This window comes from Tamandua tetradactyla, chromosome 10, assembly GCF_023851605.1.
Source record: "Tamandua tetradactyla isolate mTamTet1 chromosome 10, mTamTet1.pri, whole genome shotgun sequence".
NCBI lineage: Eukaryota > Metazoa > Chordata > Mammalia > Pilosa > Myrmecophagidae > Tamandua > Tamandua tetradactyla.
In genome coordinates, this window is record NC_135336.1 from 13,846,125 (window position 1) to 13,872,373 (window position 26,249).

Consider the following 26,249-nt stretch of genomic DNA (forward strand, 5'->3'; position numbering starts at 1 on the left):
GAGCCACCGTTGCACCATTCAGTAGCCTTGAGTCTTAAAGATGACTGTATAAAGCTATAACTCCTACAATGTGACTGTGTGATTGTGAAAACCTTGCTTCTTATGTTCCTTTTATTCAGGGAATGGATAGATGAATTTTTAAAAAAAATGGATAAAAAAGAAACAAATAATAGGGGAGATAGGGAGTAAAATAAACTGAGCAGATAGAAATACTAGTGGTCAATGAGAGGGAGGGGCAAGGGGTATGGTATGTATGAGTTTTTCCTTTTTTCTTTTTATTTCTTTTTCTGGAGTGATACAACATTCTAAAAAAATGATCATGGTGATGAATACACAACTATGTGATGATATTGTGAGCCATTGATTGTACACCATGCAAAGAATGCAGGTGCATGAAGATTTGTCAATTGAAAGAAAAAGAGTGTGCCCATCATTTCCACATTCAATCTCACTTAATCTCCTACCTTCCAAGTGTAGTTTTCTTGATTACAGCTAAGAAAATGGAGGCTCAGTGAAGTAGAAGGATATGCTTAAGGTCAGAACTAACTAGTGGTAAAACTAAAGCTTAAACCCAACTTTTAATTTAGTCTAATGCTTTTTCGTACAATGTAAAACAGAACTGTGGTACATTACTGGAGAAATACCCTTGTCAGAAAACTGACTATCTCCTACCCTTTGCATCAAACAAACCAAGCCTTCCAACCCTGTCTGCATGCCTTCTGTGTCCAAAATTCCCTGTGTACGTCAGTACCTTTGGTCATATCAGGTGGAATGAGGGGACATCATATAGTAACACAAATAAAACATAATATGGTAGTTGAAGATTTTCAAAATCCCCTCTGTGCATTGTGTGTACATATATGCCTGGTTGGTTCCTGGTGGATTCCCCTTTGCTTCCATCAGATTCCCATAAAAAAATCTGTGAATCTAGAAAAGGTTAAAAATGACTGAGAGATAATTGCAATGCAACCAGGGTGGTCTCATCTGAACACTAAATTTAGTTCTGAGTTTCCTGGTCACCAGGGAATGTCAACAAAGTACAGCTTTAATGGCTATTACAGAGAGAAACATGATATTCAACAGTGATTAGTAGGGTTTTCTTATACTCTGATGGAGTTTATAAGCAAAGCATTGTAGATAAGACAAGACCTTTCTATTAGAAAATAGCCCCACCACCACCAAAATGTAAACACACACACACACACACACACACACACGTACACATTCATATGTATATATAATCTTAAGACAACTGAAAGCCAAAAAGGAAGTGGCCTCCTGTACTCCCGTCTTGTGGAGTTAAAGAGGCTAACACAAGACAAGAAGTAATCAGAAAGCAGGACATTTCTTTTTAGTTAGGGAACTTAAATTTTTTTAGAGAAATTTAGGAGTCTATACCATAAAATCAGAAGGCTATCTAAGAAGTCTAAACTACTCATTTAAAGATGGAAAAATTGAAGCCAAGAGAACATAGACTTGCTCCAAATATATCTGAAGAAAAACAAAAAAACTACATGTATAGTGTTGTTGAGTTTTGAACTGTGTCCCCCACAAAATGCATATTCAGTTCAACCCTTGGTGCTGTGGGTGTGAACCCATTTCTAAATAGGACCTTAGAAGATGGTAGGAGTGAAGGTGTGCCCAAATTGAATGAGGGTGAGCCTTAATCCAGTAAGGCTGAAGTCCTTATAAGCAAAGGAAATTGGACACAGACAGAGAAACCACAGAAGCAGCCAGAAGCTGGAAGTCAATAGAACTCAGAAAAGAAAGGAGAAGACAATGCCATCTGCCCCGCTGTGTGATGAAAAAGCCAAGGACAGGGCTCACTGACAGGCAGCGCCAGAATTCCACCATCTTTTGAGGGAAAGTATCACCCTCCCTGCTGATGCCTCAATTTTGTTTTTGTTCTAGCTTCAAAACAGTTAGCCAATCAATTACCCCCCTTTTTTTTTAACCAACCCATGTGTGGCATTTGTTTTAGCAGCCAGGAAATGGAAACAAGTGTATATTCCAAGATACTGGAGGTGCTCAACATGTCTTGCCGAAAAAGTTCCAATATGACTCATTTTTATGAATAGAAAAATTGTGGCTTTCATATTCGCATTCAAATAATTCATGTGCTGGAAGGCTAAAGCATTTCCGAGCTATGTAAAGGCTCCTGCTTGCCTGATCTGCTTTACTCTGTTAATCTATTAACTAAATCTTTCTGTAGAAACAATGCGGTGGTGAGTTGTTAGCCTCTTCCCAGATATGTGTTCCCAAATTCTGAACTGACAGAACCCTAATAAATATAGATTTGCTTTTGGTTTTTTTGTTGGTTCATTTGTTTTGCTTTGTTGTTTCTTATCTAGGGACTCCTTTTTCTCACTTTTTTTGTACCCTGGATAAAAAGAAGGTAAAAAAAAAAAAAAAAACATTCCTAGGTAAGTTTCCATGCACAAAACCAGCTGAACTGCAAAACTTCCCCAAGTCCTAAATTGCTCCCCTGAGCTGGTCTGTCTGAATATCTAGAGTTAAGAGATTTTTTCCACTTGGCTCTTTAAAATAACCATAATTAACAGTTATACAGAAGTGATATCGCATACAACAAGAGTCAGCAAATTATGGCCAGCAGGAGATGAGTAGTTGCAACAGAGACCATATGTCCCACAAAGACAAAAATATTTCCTAACTGGTCCTTTACAGAGAAAGTTTTCCATCTCTGATAAGCACTATCAGTTGAACCTCATAGCCACCTACTGAGAAGCAGCTCTTTGTTGAAAGTCACTAATACTTCAGTATTGAGAAGTATTTGAGATTCCTTCTGGAAAACTGCTTGCCAAGAGCACTCACATACTGGGGTCGAGGGAGAAATAGAGGCAGAGGACTGGAGGGACAAGGGTTAGAAAGACGAAAAAAAAAGAGAAAATGAGCTGAAAACTCGCAGTGTTAGAGCTCTCCTACTGAATGAGACTCCCAGATGCCAGAACTGTGGTTAGCTGTGCCTCACTTTCCCCAAATTTCCCCCTGCGTGCTCAGTGCTTGCACCGGCTCAGGAGAGGCAGTTGTGTGCATCTCGTCCCTGCTCCGTGTTCAGAAGCATCACCTTGAATGTTTGATATTGGCCACGATAGGAATATTTACAGCACAGAAATCAGTAAAAGCAACAACCCAGGGTCTCCTCGTCACCCAGACAATTGTCAAACACCAGTACACCACTGCATATAGTCACATAAGCATGGATATATAATTTCACATAAACGGCACCTGGCACACATTGCAGAGATGCTGCATGGGCTGACCACAGTCTTCCTCCAGCTGCAGGAGGGCGGGCTGCTGACGGCTCATAGCGGAATCCCTCCGTAGGAATTGCCTTAAGCTGAAGAGATCCAGGTCTGCTCCCTTTCCGGGGACAAACTGCATGCAATCACCGGTCAAGGCCAGGGTAAAAGGCCCTGACTCTTCGTCTCAATTCAAAACTGCTCCAAAGCTACCCTGGGATTCAGCTGATGCTTCTGATGCAACTGTATCGAGACAGATGGAGAGAGAGAGAGAGAGAGATTAAGGAAAAGAAGTCCCCTTGCCCACCACCAAACCCTCTCCTTCTTCTCCTATCTTGAGGTAACTGTTTTGGTTCATTTTTTTCTTTTTTTTGCTTAAGGTTCTTTCTAGATAATTTTTTTCAACTGAGGTACTCCAGTGGTACGTTCTTTTTCATCACCCTGGTTGGCTCTGGTCCTTCACAGAAGTCATCCCTCTCTTCAGGATTTCCCCGCTGCAGGTGAGAAGTGTGACAGCAATCTCTTTCCTTTTTCCTTTGTAATTAACATTTTCCTCTTTGTAATGAAGGGTGTAACAGGTTTTCTTTATACCAGCAGTTCAAGAATTTCACCAAGATGGGCTTAAATAGGTGGCTTTCAATCCTCATGACCCTGTGAGTTTTTAATCTTCAGACCCAAAGTCTTTCTCATTCAGGTCAATTATCTTCTAATATTTATTTAACTACTTCCTCCCTGTGGTAGTCAGGTTCAGGTGTCAACTTGGCCAGATGAAGATGCCTAATTCTATTGCTGTGGACATGAGCCAGTGGCATGTGAAGCTCAGATCTGTTGCTGATTACATCTGCAGTCGGCTAGGAGGTGTGCCTGCTGCAATGAATGATGTTTGATTTAATTGGCTGGTGCTTAAATGAGAGAGTTCAACCTAGTACAGCCCAAGCAGTTCAGCATACCTTATCTCAGCACTTGCAGCTCAGCCCAGGCCTTTGGAGATGCAGAAAGGAATCACCCCGCGGAAAGTTGTTGGAACCCAGAGGCCTGGAGAGAAGGCCAGCAGAGATCACCCTGTGCCCTCCCATGTAAGAAAGAACCTCAGTTGAAAGTTAGCTGCCTTTCCTCTGAAGAACTATACATTAACTAAATAAATCCCCTTTTATTGAAAACCAATCCATCTCTGGTGTGTTGCTGTCGGCAGCTAGCAAACTAGAACAGGCCCCTTCATCTGTTCACTTTTCTCCTGGAGCTCCTGGAATTATTTACCTTCTAGGTTCTCCGGACTTAGCCACCTAGTCTCTCATTTTGCCCTTATGAGTTCCATCTCTTCGTATTTTTGTTCCGCGTTTGGAATATTTCTTCTATTTGATCGTCTAAGTCCATATTCTGCTTTAATTCATCCAATGGGTATTTTATCTCAAAATACATTTATCAGTGGTAGAATGTTCACCTTTCAGGCAGGAGACCCGGGTTTGATTCCTAGACCACGCACCACCACCATCCCCCCAAAAAATACATTTTAGCTCCAGGAAGTCATGTGTTGCAACGTGTTGAATGTCTTTATTATTTTAAGCAGGTTTTCTGCTCTGGGGGTGTTACCTTCTTGAGCAGTCTGATCTGTGGGTTCTTCCTGTTCTCTTTCCACCTGCTGAGCCCCCTTAGGTGCAGACCTATTTTCTTCAGTCCTTTCTTAGAAGCTCAGCTCCAGCTTCTGGGGCTTCCTTAAGTGACCACAGTCCTGTGAGCCGTGGAAGGGATGCTTCTGTGTGCTGCATGACGGGAGGATGTCAGTCAGTCCAGCCAGGGGCAGAAAGGAAGCCCCTCTGCTGTCCCATGTTCTTCCAACTGTCTAGGGACCAAGGAAGTAAGCTCACATAGGCTGATGGAGCCCTTTCCTCAGGACCCACGGAATTCTGCAGCCAAATTCTGCCCTGGACTTTAGATTCTTATCTCCAAGTTCTCCAAACATTCGCTGAAAGGGGAGAAAGCCCTGCCCCGGCTCTTTTCACCAGGTCGCGCTCCTTGCTTCTCCAGGTATCACTCCCATCACCCCCAGAATTGTCAGGTTGGAGCTGGGAGCCAGGCCAAGTTCAAGGCACCATCTTACTAAAATCTCCATTCCACCCCCAAAACCTCCGACTAATGCGATCTGCTGCCCCTAGCAAAGGCCTACTTGACTTCTGAGGGGATTTAACTCTTTGCTTTCCACTGGGATCTTTGGGGAAGTAATTAAATATTTTGTAAAAACTAGTATTTACTTTTAAATTGTGTTCATTGGGAAAATAACTGGGTGAAAAAGGCAAAAAACAATGTATGTATACATTATATATTACCTATTATATTATGTTATGTATAAATTATATAAAATTACGTATTACTTATTATGTTATGTATAAATTATATAAAATTTTATATATACTATATCTACACCCACAGATATATTAAATATATTAAATATACCCAGGAAAATTCCTCAGGGACAAACACCAAATGGTTATTTCTAGATAATGAATTTATCAATAATTTTCATTGTCTTCTTTTCTCTGCTCTGAGTTGTCTAGGATTTCTTGTTATGAAAAATTTAAAAATCATTCCATTTTTAATTCAGTAAAATGTGTTATAAAATGTCACTTGACTCTCACAAGCATTTTTAGAGAGTGTGTGGAATGAGATTGCAAACAACCCTTGGTTTCTGAGTCTCAATTTCTTTGTCTGTAAAATGAGAGCCCATCTTAGGGATTCCATGTTCTCAGTGGACCCACCAGGCAGTTAGCAACCTCTGGGAGCAAAGGAGAAGCATGGACAGAAGCTTCTTGCCCAAGGTCACGCAAGCAGCTCCTTCCTATGCCGGCCCCAGGCCTGTCATGGGGTCCAGTAGAAAAGCTCAGCCACTCCTGATTCCCATGGTTTCCATAGCTGTCTGGTACTAGCCTAAATGGACTGGAAGGTCTCTCAGAGAAGAGAGAGACCTCTCTTCCAGTCTGCTGCTTCATCTCCAGCACCAAGAACACTGCCCAGCAACTGAGTAGCTTCTCAATAAACACTGACTGAATGAGTGAATGACTGCATGACCTCTCAGTTCATTTGATAATATAATGCATATTAGTACATGGTACTGATTTCGTCGGGGCCGTCTTTGGATTTGCAGTTCCATCTGAGTGAGGGGCCAAAATGCGATTTGTATGGGAAGATCTCCGCTTAACAAAGGGGGTCACAATTTGATGCGTTGAGGGAGTTATTAGCTCCTTTTGGTTCATTTAAAAAAAAAGAGAAAAAGCCCCTTTTGGCCTCTTTTCAAAGAGCTGAGTTCCCTGTGAGTGGAGGCGACCTGGAAGGGGCTAGCTAACTCCTGTAGGGGGTGACACGCAAGGGTTCCAGGCTGGCTATGAAGGGAAACCAGATGCCTCCTGCATATCTGTCTATTCAGACCCTATGGCCAAATGCAATTCTGGTTTTGGAGACACTATACAAATTTGTCTCTTTCCTCCAAAAGGGTTCGTCAACCCTGAAATCGTTTCTGAGCCTGCTAAACTCTCCTTTGAGTCAGCCAAGTATGATTCAAGGGAACAGCTGGGTGTGCCCTTGCAGCAACCAGGAAAGTGACAGGCAGCCCTCAAGAAAGCCTCCTTTGGGCACCCTGGGCTGGCCTGGGATCAGCTGAGGGACAATCTAACAGAACTGAGTCCCTGGTCCACGCCACGGGTATCTCAAAGGACCCACCCCCAGGAAGACATGTTGTAGGGTGGGTGAAAGCTAAAGTATTTAACACATACTGCGTGGGCCACTCAGAAATGATGTGGTGCCAGAGATAAGATATAAAGCAGGATCTGCAGGCTCTCTGCATTGGGTTGCTAGACGGTGGGGAAGGTCCCAGAATGGGGGCTGGGAAGCCAGTCCAGCAGGGAAACCCTCCAGAAGCTAAGAGCAGCAGCAGCTATTCAACAACTGGTGGAGATTTATGGACCAGGATGGCCACACCAGGCCATACCAGATAGACATCAGCCCTGCTCTCAAACCACCTCTGAGTTGGGCTGATGCTCTGGCAGACACTGCAACACCACTGCCCTGAGCCACATTTTATAGAGTTACTTTATTGGTCTCTTGTGTAACCCATAGCCACATCATAAAATTAAACACCCCGATCTGTATATCAGGTCCACTGAATTCTTGAGCCATGATTAGCCCTGGGCTTTTCCCTCTAGGGGTTGCATTACTACAACTGATCGAAAAAGAATCTTCACTGGGAGCAGTCAGATCCCTCAGAGGGACTCAGCCTGCTCTGCTGCATCAGTGTGTCACAGCGTTTCACCCTTTCTCTGTACCTCCTTTGCTACCTTCCTATCAGTCTCCCTCTGCGTCATTCATTCCCACGCCTGCCCCTTCCTCTCTGTGAATCCCCTCCCCTTCCTGGCTCTGTCTGTCTCCTGAGGGGACTCAGAACTGTGGGTACTCATACGCTTGCCTGGAGTTACTTGTTGGGGTAGCCCCAAATCACCCCAGAGACTAAATTTAGCCTATGTAAGATAACCCACATGGAGAGGTTATCTTTAGCTTGGCAGAGACTGGGAGTCAGTTTGGGCCATACCGTGAAACAGTCGAGGGAAAAGGAAAGGAGGGAGAGGAGGAAAGGAAACTAGCCTTGCAGAGTCTACAACGATGGTGCTGAAGGGTGCCCAGGTGGCAAAACACGAGGCTCTTTCGGGAATGCCCTGGAATAATGGGCTATTTCATTCCACCCCATGAACTAGGAACAGTTTTAATAGCAGAAAATATGGCGACGTCATAGGCAGGCAGTAGGAGACCACAAGCACACGTGCTCTTAAAAGAGAAAGAGGAACGACTCAGCACGCTCAGTGGTTTTCAAGCTTTCCCATTCATATCTGTTTACTACTTGTTCATTAGTTTTTTGCCTGCAGGTGCTAAAGATTTAAGACATAAGAAAAATGTATGGAAAAAATTCACCTGGAGAAAATCACATTACCTCAATTAGGGAAAAGGCCACTACTGTTTGATTTGAAAGGCGGGACACATCAGTGCCCAATGGGCTTAGCGTGAAAAGCTCCAGGACTATTTCTGACTATCCAAGAAAGGCCATAGACTATTCTCTTCCTGGGAAGAATGAAATAAAATAACTTTCCTCATTATCACCCTGATATACAACATTCTTCCTTTAACTCTCTAAAATCTTTCCCGCTATAGTTTCTTGTTGTGTGTGTGTGTGTGTGTGTGTGCGTTTTGTATGCTGTATGGAGAGTCATATTTCATTCCATTTTTCCATGTGAGCATCCCGTTATTGCAGCACCATTTGTAGATTTGTTTGTTTGTTTTTTTTTTCTTTCTTTCTTTGCTTTTGAACCCGGGTCTCCCGCATGGCATGCGAGAATTCTACTACTGAACTACCCTCGCACTCCCCCCCACTATAGTTTATATGCACAGTCCCTTATTTGACTTTCCTTAGAGAAGTTGATCAGAACACCTGCTATTATTAGGGGGAGGCAGGACCTGGGTCCTAGTTTGAACCTGAGCTGAACAGGGCCCTGACATACCTGGACACGTCTGAAGTCTGTGTGAGAGACAGAGGCACCTCTTGGGAAGGAACTCGTGCTGTGGGGAAGGAGACCTAAGGTGTCTGGATCAACCCGGTGAGACAGTCCTGCTCTTTGGAGGAGAAAAACGATGAATTCTGAGTATAGCATGGTCAAATATGATTTGGACATGTATCTGAGCCCTGTCAAGAGCTGAAAGGACCATTTTTGAGGAAATTGAAGCCCAGGCAGTAGAGCTTTGGGACCTCACTACTAGAATTTAACACAGGGGAGAGAGGCAAAGGACCTCCTTCCCCATTACCCAGAATGTGGCTCCAGAGAGCACGGAGGGGTTCCCGGCGGTCACTGGAGTATCCAACAGAAGGTCTCCAGACAACTCAGGCTGTTCAGAGGCTGGAAATCCTTTGCTATAGGCAAGCTCTAGGGTGTCGTGCCATGTAAAAGATCATCCATACAGAGGCACAGAAGAGGCTGGGGCACAGGGAATGGAGAATGGGGAGGTAGCTACAGATGACCAACTCAACGTACGTTACCACGTACTTGAGTAATTAAGTCACCTCTTCTCTTTGTCTTCCTTAGATTAAATGATGCCAGTTCCTTCACCTGGTCTATCAAAGTCAGCCATTATTTTATTGTTATAGAAGTACATATCGGTCCTTCTTATTATAGTAGAAGGTATCTTATTCACCTCTGTGACTCTCCCTTCTTCCAGTGTATAGCAGAGTAACCAACAGATTACATGACATTTATAAATAATAAGAGAATACCCAACAACTAATTTTTTTATCTCCATCAGTTATGCTCCTTATAATCAATCCTGACAGCATACTGGCACTTGCTAAAATGGCCCAACATTCTCTGTCCATATCCATTTTGTGGTCTGCTCTTTTTAGTACCGTGAGGCCAGACCAGTCTGTTCCCAGATAGTATTTGAGATGTGCAGGAATTATTACTACATAGTTTACATTACTAAATGTCATTCAGAATATACAGCACTAGATCTCTAATTTCTCAAGGTCAACGTAACTTAACCTTCTTATCCGGAATGTCAACAACCATGACAACGTCACCCTCACCTGCAAATGCATGGAGAACATTCACGACAACCTCAAATTGCATATTCGTGCATCTAACATCTCTTGTAGGAGGAGCACTTAAGGATGTACCTGAGAAGGGAGATGATGAGATGAGACTGGAGACAGAATTTTCACTGTATATTCTTTGGAGCATTTGAATTTTTAAGTCATGTGCACATATTAATTTTTCAATTAATTGTTTAAAAAGCTAGTTCTAAACAAACACAAAATACAACAAAGAACCAGACACAGCCCTGACCTCCTGAGAGCAGTGGCTCTGGCAGGTGCCTAAAATGATACGATACCCTTTGGAGTCAAATGTTCACTATGCCATTGGCCTTACAGTAAGCCATGCTGAAATGGAGATGGATTATGCAATGATCTGCCCGGCCCCTCACCCTCACAGTCCAATCCCCCTTAACTGGAGCAGCGTAGCTTCCGTTGGTTGATTCGATACTGTGTCCAGGACCCAGGACTAATCCTGTACCTAGTCTAGAAGGATTTTAAGGGACTCTGAGCCAGCAGCTTGGATGATGCACTCCTAGTGGCTGGGAGTGTTCTGTTCTTTCTGTTCTTTTGGCAGAGGGTGGTCCAGACCTTCTCCAGCAGGGGACACACATCATCTCCATTTTTAGCTCACTTGATAATGAAATCCATCAAGGCGTAAATGAATCACCTATAAGATCAGAAGTTTTCCAGCTCTCCCCATTGACTCACCAAATGCAGTTATGATGAACCTGTGCGCAGGATATTAAAGCAGACCTGGGGCAGAAGTGGGTAGGGAGGGAGGGAATATACCATTGCCTTCCAAAAGCTCACATACTAGTTATAAAGACAGAGGGAGGCCAAACCGAGAGAAGCTTTAATGCTTACAAGCAAATGTGATGGAGGAAAGGAGGAAGAAAGATTGCTTTCAGTCATTGGTAGGGAAATAAGGAGCCATCAGGGAAAGCTTCTGGGAGCGAATGACATTGTTGTTAAGCCTCCAGGTCTGGTGGGATTTCGGTAGCTACAGAGAGATCCTTCTAGATCAATGAAGTGGCCTGGGAAGGTGTTTCCATTTCTAAACTGCCGGTATGCAATGTACCAGAAATGGATTGGCTTTTACAAAGGGGATTTATGAAGTTACAAATTGTAATTCTAAGGTCCCCAAAATGCCCAGATTAAGATACCAATGAAAAGACCTTCTCAGGGGAAAGTCAGCTGTCTTCCAGGGTTCCTCTGTCACATGGGAAAGCACATGGCAATGTCTGCTGTCATTTTTTCCAGCTTCTGGTTTCAAATGGCTCACTCAGCTCCTGTGGGTCCTTCTTGCTTTTTCCTGGGGTATTTTCCTTCTTTGTCTGTAAACATCTCTAGGCTCTCTCTCTTAAAGGGCTCCAGGAAAGGATTAAGATCCACCTTCAGTTGGGTGGGTCATCTCTCCATGGAAACAACCTAAAGGTTCCCACCCACAATAGGTCTGTACCCACAAGATTAGATTAGAAGAATGTGGCTTTTCTGGGGGTACATAACAGTTTCAAACCAGCACAGAAGGTGATCCCATTTACCCAGTATATAAAGGCTCTGAACTTCTGCCCTCTCACTCTGTTGAGATAAAAATACAAAATGGAAAGTGAAAGGAGCAGGGGCCTGAGAACTCAGGACCAAAATGAGAAAGTTCTTGTTTAGAATTGACCTTCTCTCACCACTATGTCTGCCTGGTGAATATCTACTCTTCAAACCCCAATCCTAATGACACCTCCTCCAGGAAGCCCACCCTGACTCTCCCTGGCAGAGATGGTTGTTGTTTCAGTTGCACCCCCACCACTCTGCTCTTGAGAGTCCAAGAAACTGAGGGGTTAAATGCACAGGCGCTAGCCCCGTTCTGTCTGGGTTCAAATCCTGGTCAGCCACTTAAATTCCTGAGTCCTCTTAGGCAAGTCACTTCCCCTAGCTGGGCTTCAGAATTCCCATCTGTAAAAAGGCATAATAATGGTATCTCCCTGCTGAACTCACGGTGAGGATCAAACAAGTTAATGTCCCCAAAGCACTTAGAGCAGTGTCCACTTCAGACTCTGCTCCTGGTACTTAGAGCCCTGGACTGCTGTGACTCCCCACATGACTGTCAGCGACGTGGAGTCCCTTGAGGACTGTTTCTGAATCTCTCTCAGCAGTGTTTAGAGACGTCTGGCAAAGTAGGTGTTTACTCTCTTCTGAGGGGACCAAAAATATATAGTAATGTAAAGGGAGAGATAAAATAAGAGTCAAGTCCAAATGCAAAGATAAATACATGTAGGGGAAGTGATGGGAAAAGTGTAAGGAATATAGAAAAACAAAGTGGAGGATGAGAATTCCTTCAGCCTTCAGAGGAGAAAAATTCCTAGCATCCCTCTTTCATCTCCTAACAGGGTGACTGCGCATTTTTTGTTTGATATGTTTCTTTCTTTCCGACTTCCCGGGGCTATGACGCTGCCTCCCAGGCGGGGCACCCCGCCCACCCCAGCTTCTCCAGGTTCCGCGCCAGCCACCCTCCCCCACACACACACCCCCTCCCCTCCATGGCCAGGGCCAGGCCGCAGTGCTGACCTGGGCTCCCCGCGAGACCAGCGGCCGGGTGGCCGTCGCAGGGAGGAGCAGGAAGTGGGAGAAGCGGCTCCCGGGGCACCCGAGATCCTGAACTGCAGTTTCCAAAGCCCTGGCTGATCCTAATCAGTGTGGGAAAGGAGCTCGCCCGCTGCAGACGCCGCCTCCTCTCATAAACTTTATCCCCTTGCACAGCCCCTGATCAAGCACCATAAATCAACGAGCGTCAGCGGAGTGTGCCGCCCTGCCCCGGCTGCCGGCGCGCGCCCCGCCTCGGCCCCGCAGCCCCGGCGGGAAATGAATCACGCCAAGTTAAAAACAGCTCCACGTTCTCCTCCTCTCCAGACCAACGCCATCAATAATAATGTATTCTTCCCCTACTCCGATCCCCGCCCCCTCCCCCCAACCTTGAGTTTTATGGGTTCAGTAATGAGCCTGCATTAGGGTTCTGGCGGCACGGCCACCTCTCCTTGCCTGGGGAGTGAGAGTCAGTGTTTTGTTCTGGGTTATCCTTTTGCCTCCGGTCATGCTCCTTGGGCCTTGGGTCGGACCTGAGTGGCTCCATCCATTATCACAAATCCCCTTTGGTTTCCCCGACACAACAGAGACCGGCTGGAGCCGGGTGGGGAGGGCGTGGGGGAAGGGCGGCTTGAAGTCTCCAGCGGCAAAAGAGGAGGAATCTTTTGCCGTAAGTGGCTGTCGAGTCCCAGCAGGAGCGCCGGGCACCGGACATAACCTGCCACTGTCATGTCCAGAAGCAGAGGGAAGTGAGTGCAGTACTCTGATGGCAAGGGAAAGGAAGGACCGCTCTTTGCTTGAATAAGGATGTGCTGGAAAGCCCCTTAGAAGTTAAACTGTAGATCTCAATCACCATACTCTTTAGTTCTTGAAATTTTAACTTGGGGGTCCTGAGTTAACATAAGGTGTCATCTGGAGGCTACAGGGGTGTGTCTAGCCTGGCTCTGCTGCTTCCTAGCTCTGCCCTCCTGCAGGCCTCAGTTTCTTCCTAAGGCTGAGTGAATGCTCTCTGAAGGGTCCTCCAGCTCTGCCCCTGTGTGTAAAGCAACATCCTTCTTTCTTATAATTAGCTGCATTTCTGAGGTGCTTTGTCATCGGCTGCTCTGAAGAAACACTGTCAATGTTCACTTAGAAGAAAACCCTGGCAGAGATCGTCTCAGAAACCATCTCTGGTTAGTTCAGGGTAGCACTAGACTTCACCCCTCATGGAGGTTACAAAGGTTTCAGGGGCCCTCCAGCCAGAATGAGGCAAAAAGAAATTTAGAAATAAAAATCCAAGTGAGCTCAGTGTTAGCTCAGTACTCCCCTGGGCCCCTGCTGTTGGCTGCACTGTGGCCATGGCCCTGCTTCAGATGGGAGGGGCTGGTTGGCTCCACATGTCCAATCCAAGTCAAAGGTTTCCTCAATGCCAAGTGAGGCTGGGGAGGGAAGGCGCTCCTGAGGGCAGCTCTAGAGACAGCAGACCTAGGAGTCATGATAAGCTTCCCTTCGGTTTAACTCTCCCAAGGAATGTGGGTTGGGAGCTAACCCTCCCAACCCCGGCTGGAGAGGAGCTCACCCATGAAACAGAAATGAACAAAGACCTGGTTCTTCCAGAAGCCGTTGCTGCCACTCCAACTGTCCCAAGGGAATGAGAATGTAAGGTCCCAAACAGGCCCCATTTCCTGCTCTCAGGACAGAAGGCCCCTCAGTCTTGTTTCCTTCATTTGCATAATGTCAAGAAAAATGAGTCACACTGAATTGTCATTTGTTCAGAAATATTGGCAAGGGGTTCCCAACTCAAGAATTGACTTCTTGAGAAAGAACAAACCCTAATCCAACCACTTATGTGAACAGGATCAGCTCTCCACTCACTGGGCCTCAGTTTTCCCATCCATAAATCTTGATGATTTTTACAGTCTCTTTCTGCTCCTCCATACTATTAGGGAACTATCATGAGCAGAAGTGAGATTTTAAACTTTAGGGCACAGTTACAGGTAAGGAAAAGTTACCTCAACGTGAGTGATTGGGGATTATTCTTGTTTTCAATTTGGTCTGCTATTGAGGAGGTCAGCAACCAAATTAAAAAGGAGACTGCTCATTGAAAAGGACTGAACTTCAAAATTGGGCTAATCTGCAAATTATTTTACAAAGAAAAGACGTCTTAGCATAGTGACTCTGAATCTTTTATGGTGAGAGACCTTTGTAGAATCTGATGAAAATCACAGGCCCCCCTTTGCCCCAAATGCACATATAAATAAACATCTAGCAGGTCATTTCAGGACCTCCTGAAGAATCCCAACTCCGCAGGCTAGTAAAATGTTGAAACTCTTGTTTTGTAATCTGTAAAGAGGAAATGCTACTCGCCTCTGAACAGCATCATGGAGGAAGAGGAGAACAAATACACCTATGCTATTAAAATATGTTCATTCTTTGCCTGGCAGACATGGACCATTGATGCAATCCTATTGCCATCTTCTGCCAGAGTCAGTCTCCATTCTGCTTCATGCGATGCAGATTTCTTTACAAGACAGAAGCAGCCCTGTCTGAGAAATTCCCGAAGCAAACCTTTCTGGTAAGCCGGCACTATAAGTTTTCATACTTGCCTGTTAGAAACATAATGAGTCCCCATGGACACCAAAGGGAAGGCTGGAGGTTGCTCTGCAGGCGCTTAGAGGGTATTAATTGCCAGGGCAGGAATGTTCCAAACGATACTCTTGTGGCTCTAAAAATCAATATAACTTTCCAGAGGACCTGCCTTTTTCCCAGAGTAGGTCGTAATATTAGAGAAATTAAGTCATTGAAACAAAATGAAGGTATAGGGCAAAATCTTCTAACGAAGCTATCAGCTATGATATCAAATTAAGTCAGCCCATTTGGAGCAAGGAGCCAAGCCCCACTTTCGAAATCATCAATAAAACAAAGGGATTAGATTAGACTCTGTGGTCCTAAATCTTTCTAAATTCACAGTTCCTTTGAGAATCAGATGTAAGTTATGGCTCCTGGCCACCAAAATTGCACATGCCCTGGACACAAACCCTGGAGTACCCCGAGTACCCCACAGATTTTACTCACAATTTCAAGGGTCTTCCAGAATCTTGGTCGTTCGTTCATGGACCGCTGGACTCACAGAAGCCTAAACAACACGCTCTTTTAGGCTTCCTCTGTCTTAATCGTTGAAGACTTCTGGGATCTACAAAAGATTCGATCTGTGGCTTCAGGACGAGGCCCTTAACCATTTCTCAGAGCCTCTACAAAGGGAAGAAAAATCAAAGTGTTCTTCCCACAGCTGCTGTGAAAATAATCATGTTTAAACACTCAATTTAAGTTCTGTTCAAACAGCTGATCCAAACAGCAGCTCTAAAAGACAGTGGCCTGAAACTATAACTCAGTAGTTTTCTCATGCAAGGTGGAAGATAAAGAGGAACAATAGGCCTGGATGGCACAGGATAATGAATGGGGTTTGTTCAGAACATGCAGACACGGCAGTCCTGGGAGAAGTGAGTGCTAAGGGTTTCAGGAAAGCCCAAGTGAGCAGCAATCTCCCCTGCCTGGGAAGTGGTAAAAGAAACTTCTCAACAGGCAGAGGAGCTCTTTCTATAACACCTGTGGTATACACGTCCTGTTCATAAATCTTCTCTGCCCTCACCTGGGAGAGGATGCTATCTCCCCTCCTCAGGCTTGGCCATGCAATTTGTCCTGGTCTGTGAAATGAGCAGAAGTGACACAAGTCACTTCCAGGCAGAGGATTTAAGAGCCAATTCAAGGTTTACCATAAGCTCTTTTCCCTCTGCCACAAGGTTGGCAATATTCCAGATCCACTGCTTCATTAGCCTAGTACCAGAGAGAAGGTGACCTAGAGCAGTGCTGCTGTGGACTTGTTATGGACCTGAGGCAAATGCAAGAAACCAATCTTTCTCATTCCTGCAAAGGAAACACTAAGCCTACTTATAATTATGCCCAAGGGTCACCCCCAGAGAATCTCTTTTGTTGCTCAGATGTGGCCTCTTTCTGTAAGCCAACTTGGCAGGTGAACTCACTGCCTTCTCCCCTATATGGAACATGACTCCCAGGGGTGTAAATCTCCCTGGCAATGTGGGACAGGACTCTCAGGGGCGAGCCCGGACCTGGCTTCATAGGATTGAGGAAGCTTTTTGATCAAAAGAGGGAAGAGAGAAATGAGACAAAATAAAGTTTCCGTAGCTAAGAGATTTCAAACAGTTGAGAGGTTATCCTGGAGATTATTCTTATGCATTGTATAGATATTCTTTTTAGTTTATGGTGTATTGGTGTATTGGTGTGGTGCAAGAAAAGTACCTGAACCTGTTGAACTGTGTTCCAGTAGCCTTAATTCTTGAAGACAATTGTATTAACTATATAGCTTTTACAATGTGATTGTGTGATTGTGAAAACCTCGTGGCTGATGCTCCCTTTATCCAGGGTATGGACATATGAGTAAAAAAAAATAAGGGCAAACAATAAATAAATAATACAGAGGTGGGGATAAGGGGTTAAAAAAAAACATTGGGGTGGGCCGCGGTGGCTCAGCGGGCAAAGTGCTTGCCTGCTATGCCGGAGGACCTCGGTTCGATTCCCGGCCCCAGCCCATGTAACAAAAACGGAAAAACAAAATACAATAAAGCAAGAAAATGTTTGGAAATGTTTCCCTTTCTTCCTTCCTTCCTTCCTTCTATCCTTCCTTCCTTCTCTCTGTCTTTCCTTTAAAAAAAAAAAAAAAAAAAAAAAAACATTGGGGTAAATTGCAATACTGGTGGTCAATGAGAGGGAGGGGTAGGGTGTATGGGATGTATGTTTTTTTCCCTTTTTCTTTTTATTTCTTTTTTCTGGAGTGATGGATATTTTCTAAAAATGATAATGGTGATGAATACTCAACTATGCAATGCTATTGTGAGCCACTGATTGTATACTTTGGATGGACTGTATGTGCATGAAGATATCTCAATAAAAATATTGAATTAAAATAAAAGAAAAGAATAGAAACCAAGCTTTGGTGTAGTAAGCCATTATAATTTTGGAGTTATTTGTTATACACGTCCTGTTCATAAATCTTCTCTGCCCTCACCTGGGAGAGGATGCTATCTCCCCTCCTCAGACTTGGCCATGCAATTTGTCCTGGTACAAGTATCCCCCTGATACAGTATCCCCCTTCAGAATTGAACAGAGATGAGCAATCAGAATGGCCCTCGCTAACCTGCAGAGTTGCTGATTACAGCACCAGCCAACATTGGCAGGGGCCATGGGTGCACTCCTCACTCTTACCATCCTTCCCTCTCCCTGACACCGTCCTCTAGGTAGCCCTTCAGTCATCCCACCATAGCAGAGTATCATTCCTTTGTGAGTTCCTCCCTTTGACATAATTCTTTAAAGCACAAGCTGCAAACTAGTATACTAATGGATTGCAAAGAGCGCCTACCTTTCTTTCTGTGCAGTCCCCAGGGCAGGGCCTCAATTATGCTTAAAAGGGGCAGAATGCTAGCTCACAAAACCTGCCTGGTATGCTTCCTCTCCAGAGGAGATGCTAGCAATGAGAGAGTCTGAAAGCTCGACTATGGGCTAGGCAGAAACTGATGCCCAAAATAAATAGCTCCTGGAAACAAAGCTCAGGGGATAATGCATAGAATTTTAGAGTCTCAAAGATGAAGAGAGATCATGCAGTCCAATTCCTTCAGACAGAATCGTTACAGATATAAAAAAGCTTAAAGGATTTTTACATGTTTATTTTATCTTTTGTTGAGGACCCTGAGACCAAGAGAAGGGAGTGATCTTTTCAGGGTCACAGGGGTCGTAAGCCGAGCTGATTCCCACTCCACCTTCCAACACAAGAAGGTCCTTCCTGCTCAGCAAAACTCTGGCTGTGCAGCCTCTGTGGTGTCACCACCAGGCCTGGGAGCTCACTACCTAACAAGTCTGGCTGGCTGAGTTCCTTTGGACATCCTTGGCTCTCCTCATTTAGAGACAATACTCCGTATCATGTCAAACACACTGCAATACATGCTCATCCAACACAAATGTATTTTTTCCATAGATCTTTAATAATTTTTAGTTTCGAAAGTATTTACCTATAAGTAACTCATTTGCTTTTAGATTTTCTGCAGTGTTCTCAGTAATCACCATAGAAACGAAGGAAAATCTAACCAGATCGTTTCCAAATACAATGAAATTTTTATGAATACTGAATTAAATGATTCATAAGGTTGATATCACGTTTCTTTTTGTACAGATTTAATTACAATTTCATTCATTCTAAGTTTGCATGTTTTCGTTTTGTGTTTGTAAGTATTCAGGGAAGCCTTCCCACGAAGGAAGGTCGGGACAGAGGTTGTAGGTGAGGCAGGCAGAATGGGGGTGGAGGTGCATGAAATGTCTAGCACATGCCGTGCAGCTCTGGGGCTGAGTGTAGGTGAGGGAAGTGTCCAGAGTGGTTTGTTTGTTTTTTTAACTGAATTTTTTTTTTGTATGCTGTATGGTGGGGATCACATTTCATTCTTTTTCCATGTGAGTATACCGTTATTGCAGCACCATTTGTTGAATTTTGTGGTTGTTGTTGTTTGCATGTCTGTTTTGGGGAGTGCATGGGCAGGGAATCGAACCCAGGTCTCCAGCATAGCAGGCGAGAATCCTACCACTGAATTACCCTTGCATCCACCCCAGAGACTAGTTTTGGGGGGGCGGGCAGTGTGCATGGTCCGGGAATTGAACCCAAGTCTCCTGCATGAAAGGCGAGCATTCTACCACTGAACCACGCGGGCACCCACTGTTTTTTTAAGTGTCTATCCTAGGTCAGGTGCTGAGCCAGGCACTTCCATACCCATAATCTCCTCTAAGATGTGCAAAACAAGCTGGAGCCTGGCTACAAATGACTTCGCATGCCATTCTTACCCCCACCTTCCCCCTGGGCGGTCATGGGGGGCATTCCTGGTTCTGAATTCCTGCCTTTAAATAATTCGCTTGACATGGTTGGGAGTCCTGGCCGGCCCACACCCACTTCCATCTGTTTGTATGGCCCAGAGCCAGCTGAGATAGGGGCTTGCGCAGAATGGAAGATAAGGCAGGCATCGTTCTAGGGCCAGAGGAGGAGGGGGATCCTTCCCCCAGGAAATGTCTCTGCTGCACTGACCTGTGCCACCCAGGCCAGGGCACCCTTGTGGAAAGGATTTAAGTCTGCATTGCATTAAACACTTGAGGGAGGGAAAACTCATTCAAACATATATTTATTTGATTGGAACATCCAACCTCCACAGGCTACAAACAAGAAAGGCAGACAGGATTCTCAGTTGGTGCCTCTCCAAATGATTAGCCCACCAAGAAATATCAATGCACAGAATGATTCCACCGAGACTGTAGGAACGGAAATCAGCCTATATTGCAACCTCCCCTTTTAGGTTGAATTACACAGCAAGTGCCCCAGATGGGAAGAGGTATTAATTATCCCTATTTTAAGCCTGAGAGCAAAAGGGCCACTCCACTAGGATGCCCAGCTAGGAATAGAAGTAATCCAGAGGGCTAAAACCCAGGTCTTCAATCTCTAAGAAAGGCTCCCTTTCCATTCTACCCAGGCTGAACTCCCATTCAAAAGACTCACGCCTCTCAGAGAATGACGGGCACTTATCAAAAAGACACATGGCAGCTTGAAAGGACTCCCACTGTTCAAAACCTGGAACAATTTTATCTATTTATTTATTTAGTTAGTTCAGAAAATAAACAAATTAGTAATGAATGATAATATCAGTAATGGATGATAACCATGTAATAAAGGAGGAATCTATGAATTCATACTGATAGGAATAAATAAATGGAAAAAAGGAAAAAACTTTCCTTACAGTAAAGTGCCAATTAATAAATAAAGGAATGATGGAATTAGAAAAATCACTGTTTAGCAACCGTCATAAAAATAATTAATTCATCTGAGAAACATCAGTAGATGTTAAAATTAGTGAAAACCATAATTGTAGAGCAAATTTTTAATATTGCAGCAGTTTGCTGGAGGATAGAATTTTACCTAAAATTATTTTCATAAGTGGTATAGCAGTAATTTCAAATTTGAGACTTTAACCGTCATAAAAAATGGTCATATGCTTTCTCTGTAATGTCTGGAAATGGAAGCAATTTATTACAAACTTCTTCATGTTTTAATTTTTAAATAGAGCAAGCGTGTTGAATTTAAAATATGAGTAACCCCAACAATTTTCAGTCTGTGTTTTGCTCTGGCTGAACTTTGGTGTGTGTTCCTCATCCATCAGTTATTTGTGAGGGTGCTTCTTCTATATGAATATTGTTTCATGTTTGTATGGGAAAAATTGCAGCTAAATATTTTATTGTCCCCAGTTTGCAAAAGAAGCACAATTCTATTGCTTTGTCTTTGCTTCTAGTCATTAAATCATTGCATTTGCATTTTTAAAAAAAACTAGTGAATAAAAGTTTGATAAGCAATAGGAAATTGGTATAGTCTCAGATATCTCCATACAAAATACTTATTAATTTCAAAAGGAAAGAATAACTTTACAATAGAAAAACCTGACAGACACCACTTTAATTGGGTAAGCAAAGTGAACAATACCAATAATGGGTCAAAATGAAATCATGTGCCCCTCGATCGGATGCAGTGAGAACATGGCATCACTTTGGTGGTATTCCTGCCAAAAATGCATCACCTGTATCTAATCAGAGGACACATAAGACAAACCCAAACTGAGGGACAATTCTGCAAAATATGTAGTCTATAATATTCAAAAGTATCAAAGTTTGGTAGTCAAGGAAAGACCGAAGAACTATTCTGAGAGAAGGAAGCTGAAAAGGCATGACAGCTAAATGCAACAAGAGATTCAGGATTAGATCCCTTTACAATAGCAAACATTATTTAGTTAACTGTCAGAACTTGAATGGCATCTGATGATTAGATGGTAGAAATGCATCAATGTTAATTTCCTTATCCTGACAAATGTATTATGATTATATGGGTGAAAGTCCTTGCTAGGAGGAATTGCATGCTAAAGTCATCAGGTTCAGAAAATGAGTTACTGGAACTCTACTTGCAACCTTTCTGTAAGAATGACATTATTTCAACATAAAAATTATTTTAAAAGAAACTCAGACACAAATTAAAGGAGTGAGCATTAAACACATCTTTGTCGCTCCTTCCAGAAAATAAGCCGCATTCCTTGAAGACAGGGTGGCAGCCTGTTAGTTGAGGCAATTCGCTGCACAGTCATCCCTTGCTGGAAGCCCCATGTGCCCTGAATGTCTTACAAGCCACTCCCATATTCTCACTGGCTTAAACTGGTGATGTCTGATCACCATCTACAGTCAACCTTTAGTTAGCAGTGGCTTTCTCATTTTACCTTTAAATGTCCCAGACCCTTCCTATTCGATGAATAAATGTTCTAAACAGCAAAACACAGTTTAAATCTGTTGTGGACCCCAGAGAAGCCAAGTTCTTTGATCCTCATTCAGCATTGCTGGGTGGGAGCTTTTTGATCATTCCCAGGAGATGTGACCAACCCAATTGTAGGTGGTAACTTTTGATTAGACGGTTTCCATGGAAATGCATCTCCACCAATTCAACGTGGAGCCCTCTAAGAGGGAACCATTTTGGAAAAAGCTTTAGAACCACCACAACAGACAGAGCCAGCAGAACGGACAGAGCCCCAGGAAAGCCACTGATGATTCCTAAAGAGAAGCTAGCAGACATCGTCACGTACCTTTCCAGCTGAGAGAGAAATCCTGAACATCGTCGGCCTCCTTGAACCAAGGTATCTTTCTCTGGATGCCTTAACTTGGATATTTTCACATCCTTAGAACTGTAACCTTGCAACTTAATAAATTCACCTTGTGAAAGCCATTCTGTTTCAGGTATATCACATTCCAGCAGCTTGCAAACTAAAACAGATACTGAAATGGTTTTCTTCTAAGAGAACACTTTAATAAATGTTTTCTAAAAACAAAATCTAATTTTGCGATGTGAATGTTAATTTTCTTAAAAGGAGGACCACCAGAAGTAAATGTGTGATCACCTAGAGTGTAAGAAGAGCAAAAGCCAACACCAACCGACCTCCACAAGAACTATATACATTCCTGTGTTGACTTCTCCTATGCTCTCTGTGGCCCTCCTGCTAGATAATGTTTGCTGGTTTGAAACTGTTACGTACCCCAGAAAAGCCTTGTTCTTCTAATAATGATTCAATATCATTATTAGATATATGATCTAATCAAAAGGGGGGACCTTTTGATTAGGCTGTTTCCATGCAAATGTGACAAACTCAATTGTGAATGTGACCTTTTGATTAGGTGTACGTGTGACTCCACTCATTCAAGGTGGGTCTTGATTAGTTTACTGAAGTCCTTAAAAGAGCAGACACGGGGAAACATTTAAGAGAAAGCTTAGACACAGACATAAGGAGAGGCAGAGGAAAGTGCCAGAAAGACCCACAGGATCTCTGAGAGCCATTTGAAACCAGAAGCCAGGAAAGGAGCTCAGCAGACATTTCCGTGTGCCTTCCCATGAGATGCTAAGCAAGCCAGAACCCACACTTTTGACCCAGAGAAGCTAAGTGAGCGCCCACAGATGCTTAGAGAGGAAACTGCTGGCATAAGAAGCTGGAAGCAATGAAACCAGGAACAAGGACCAGCAGGTACAAGCCACATGCCTTCCCATGTGACAGGCATTGGCTTTTCTTGAGCCAAAGTGTCTTTCTCTGGATGCCTTAGTTGGGACATTTTTAAGGCCTTTGAACTGTAAACTTATAACTTAATAAATCTTCTTTATAAAAGCCAATTCAATTCTGGTATTTTGCATTTTGGCAACTTTAGCAAACTAAAACAAAGTGCATTTCCAATGAAATGTTGTATAGGACATGTCTCTTCTTTTCTACCCCATGATTGGTCTTTCCTTTGCCCCTCTCTGCCTCCCTCTCTGCTGCTCTTCCTCCCTCCTTCCTTCTTCATTGTCTTAATGCACCCAACATTATCTGGGTCTGTTAGAAAGTCTATTTTTCTTGCAGAACCTCCAAATTACACTTAAAACAACCCGAGGAAGGCAGAAGGGAGAGAAAAATGAAATTGTGAATAAGAGGAAACATGCAATTAGCATACCCATTTCCTTTGCATAAATGTGAGTGAAGTCCACAAACATCAAGATTCTGTCTATGCTCTGAGCTAGCTCAGATCTCTAGTTATTTCACCTCCTCTTTCTCAAAGAAATGATATGCCTGGGAGATGCTGCAAGTATTTCCGCTATATTCTACAAGAAGCTCTACTGACTCTCCATTTTCTCCATAGAAGTGGACCAGACTGGCGCCACCTGTGGTGCTTTGGCGCTAGCTGTATATAACCCAGAAAAACATGTTCTTAAACTTAATCTATTTCTGTGAGTGTGAACCCGTTCTAAGGACCTTTTGACCTTTGATTAAGACCACAATGGGTCTTAATCCTATTACTAGAGTCTATTTATAAATAGAATGTAACTCAGATCAATAGATTTTTAAAAGCCCAGGAAACAAGATACTGAAAGTCAGCAGACCTGTAAGAGAAGGGAGAGGCCAGGAGAGGCCACCATATGCATTGCCTTGTGACAGAAGAACCCAGGACCAAAGATCGCCAGCAGCCAGCCTTAGAACACTGTCTCCTGGATCTTGATGACATCTTGATTTGGACTCTTTTCTAATCCCAAAACTGTGAGCTAATACATTCCCATTGTTTAAGCCAAACTATTGCATGGTATTTGCTTAAAAGCAGACAAGGAACCTAAGATGCAAACTCACACTCCTGCTCAGATCAAAAAGTTCTTTTTAAAATTATTTAGAGCTTGGGAATTATGTTACAAATTATAGTTTGATTCCCAGATTAGCCGCACACAAGAAAAAGCTAAAACTAACGCATAATGTTATCGGTGTGCATGTTTTTGCACAATCGCATGCATGGGCATTGAAAACAATACCAGGAGAAAATGCACAGTTTATCCCCTTTATTACGCATCACCAGCTTTAATGGGCTAGCCTGGGAATTGTACTCCTATATTTACACTGTTTAACTAGGAAAAAGCAAATTGAATCCAACTTGGAACTTGGGCTTCTGAGCACAGCCCTCCACCATCTCACAGCCCCATCTCGCCTTACATCTAATCCCATCTCACCCTACAACTTCTTCCCTGAAAAGTACCTATTGAGAAGGTCTGATGGTTTGAAGCTCTATGTATCCCAGAAAAGATCGTATTCTTGAAGATAATCCATTCCTGTAGACTTATTGTGACCTTTTGATTAGGTTATTTCAGTACAGGCATGCCCCAGATTGGTATTAATTCTCTTACCGGAGTCCTTCATAAGAGATGACATTCAGAGAAGCACACGGAGAAGCTGAGCGAGAGAAGTCAGAGATGCTGAGAAAGAAAAAGAAACAGAAGCTAAGGAAGAAAGCCACAGATGGAGAATCCAGAAGCTGAAAGCAACAACAACAAAAAACCCGAGAGGGAAGGATGGACCAGCAGAGAACACCATGTGCCTTAACATGTGACAGGGAGTCCCATAGTCCCAGCAGCCTTTCTTCAGGAAGAAGGTATTGTCCTGTTGATGCCTTGATTTGGACATTTTCATGGCTTCAGAGCTGTAAACTTGTAAGCTAATAAATCCCCATTGTTAAAAGCCAGTCCATTACTGATATGTTGCATTTTAGCAATTTTAGCAAACCAAAACAGCAAAGGAAATCTCAACTTTTGGATACAAAGAGGCCTTCACTATCTCTCTTAAGCACATGTGTTCACACACATGGGCACTATGGGCGCGCACACACACACACAGCCCCACGTTTCTTCACCAGATTATGGCATTTACCTACTAAGGCGGCATCTTTAGGTGCTGGCTGTGAGTCACGTATTCCTAGTTCAGAGCCTACCCTTACATATGAGGGACCTACTGATGCTGGCTCCTTGTCTTGGAATTCTGATGTGCATAATAATAACTCTGATGGTGAAGGTTTCACACCAGGCCATGCTCGCTCACTTCCACAGGTGCAGATGCCAAGCCCACACTGAGCTTTATTATACTCTGATCTTCGTCTTGCTATAATGCTACTCCACACCTCATACCTCATAGCCCACACCTCCCACTCTCTTAGGCAGAATCTATTTCACTGAACCCAGAAAACATGACATTTTTTGGCAGAACATGAGGCCTAAAAGGGAATTTAGGAAAGCAGATATCATATGTCATTTTATCACTCTGTGTGTTTCTTGAAGGACAAGCTTCTAGTGATACCTGGGGGAATTCTCTTATTTAAAACATTTTTAGACTCTTCTATTTATCATAATAATGAGGAAAAGGAATAGAAGAGGAAGAACCCTCAAATAGCTAGTGGTACCAACTCATTGCTGTAACTGCGCTTACCTATAAATGTATTCGCGAGGACATGATTTAAGTTTCAAGAAATGGTAAGATCATGGCCAGGATGATCTCATTGAAAGCAAAAGTGTCCTTGAAATTCTTATGCTATGGCAGAAAATGAGGGTAAATCTGTCTGGTCTGCTCCCGACACGTTCTTCTACAAAACAAAGTTTCTAAAATAATTGCAGACACGGTGTAACATTTGCCAAACAGCTGTTCCTGGGAATGCCAAAAAGATAATCCTTGGGTCCTTCACAGTCTTTCATATTTTTTTCCTCTCTTCAGTGAATTCTGGACCCCATCCAGTTCATAGATGCATGCTTCAAAAGTTCAAAAAGTCTCTGCGAAGGAGACTTGATGTCACTGGAGGTCTAGTACACTTGTTCTACTGGCCTAGCTGAGAAAGCAGTTTATTGACTTCCT

General features: G+C 43.5%; 1 long non-coding RNA gene across 8 annotated transcripts in view; it reads right to left on the reverse strand.

Annotated features, from left to right (window-relative positions):
- LOC143648223 (uncharacterized) overlaps nucleotides 1-12,633 on the reverse strand; it is a 38,720-nt gene extending 26,087 nt beyond the window's left edge. For 7 of the 8 annotated variants that reach the window (XR_013158464.1, XR_013158460.1, XR_013158459.1 and 4 more), the window contains exons 1-2: nucleotides 12,442-12,633; nucleotides 3,247-3,503 (exon numbers count right to left, since the gene is read on the reverse strand). This is a non-coding gene — a long non-coding RNA (uncharacterized LOC143648223). The remainder of the gene's footprint in view (nucleotides 1-3,246; nucleotides 3,504-12,441) is intronic. The other variant, XR_013158466.1, reaches the window with a different exon arrangement.
- Nucleotides 12,634-26,249: the final 13,616 nt, after the last annotated feature.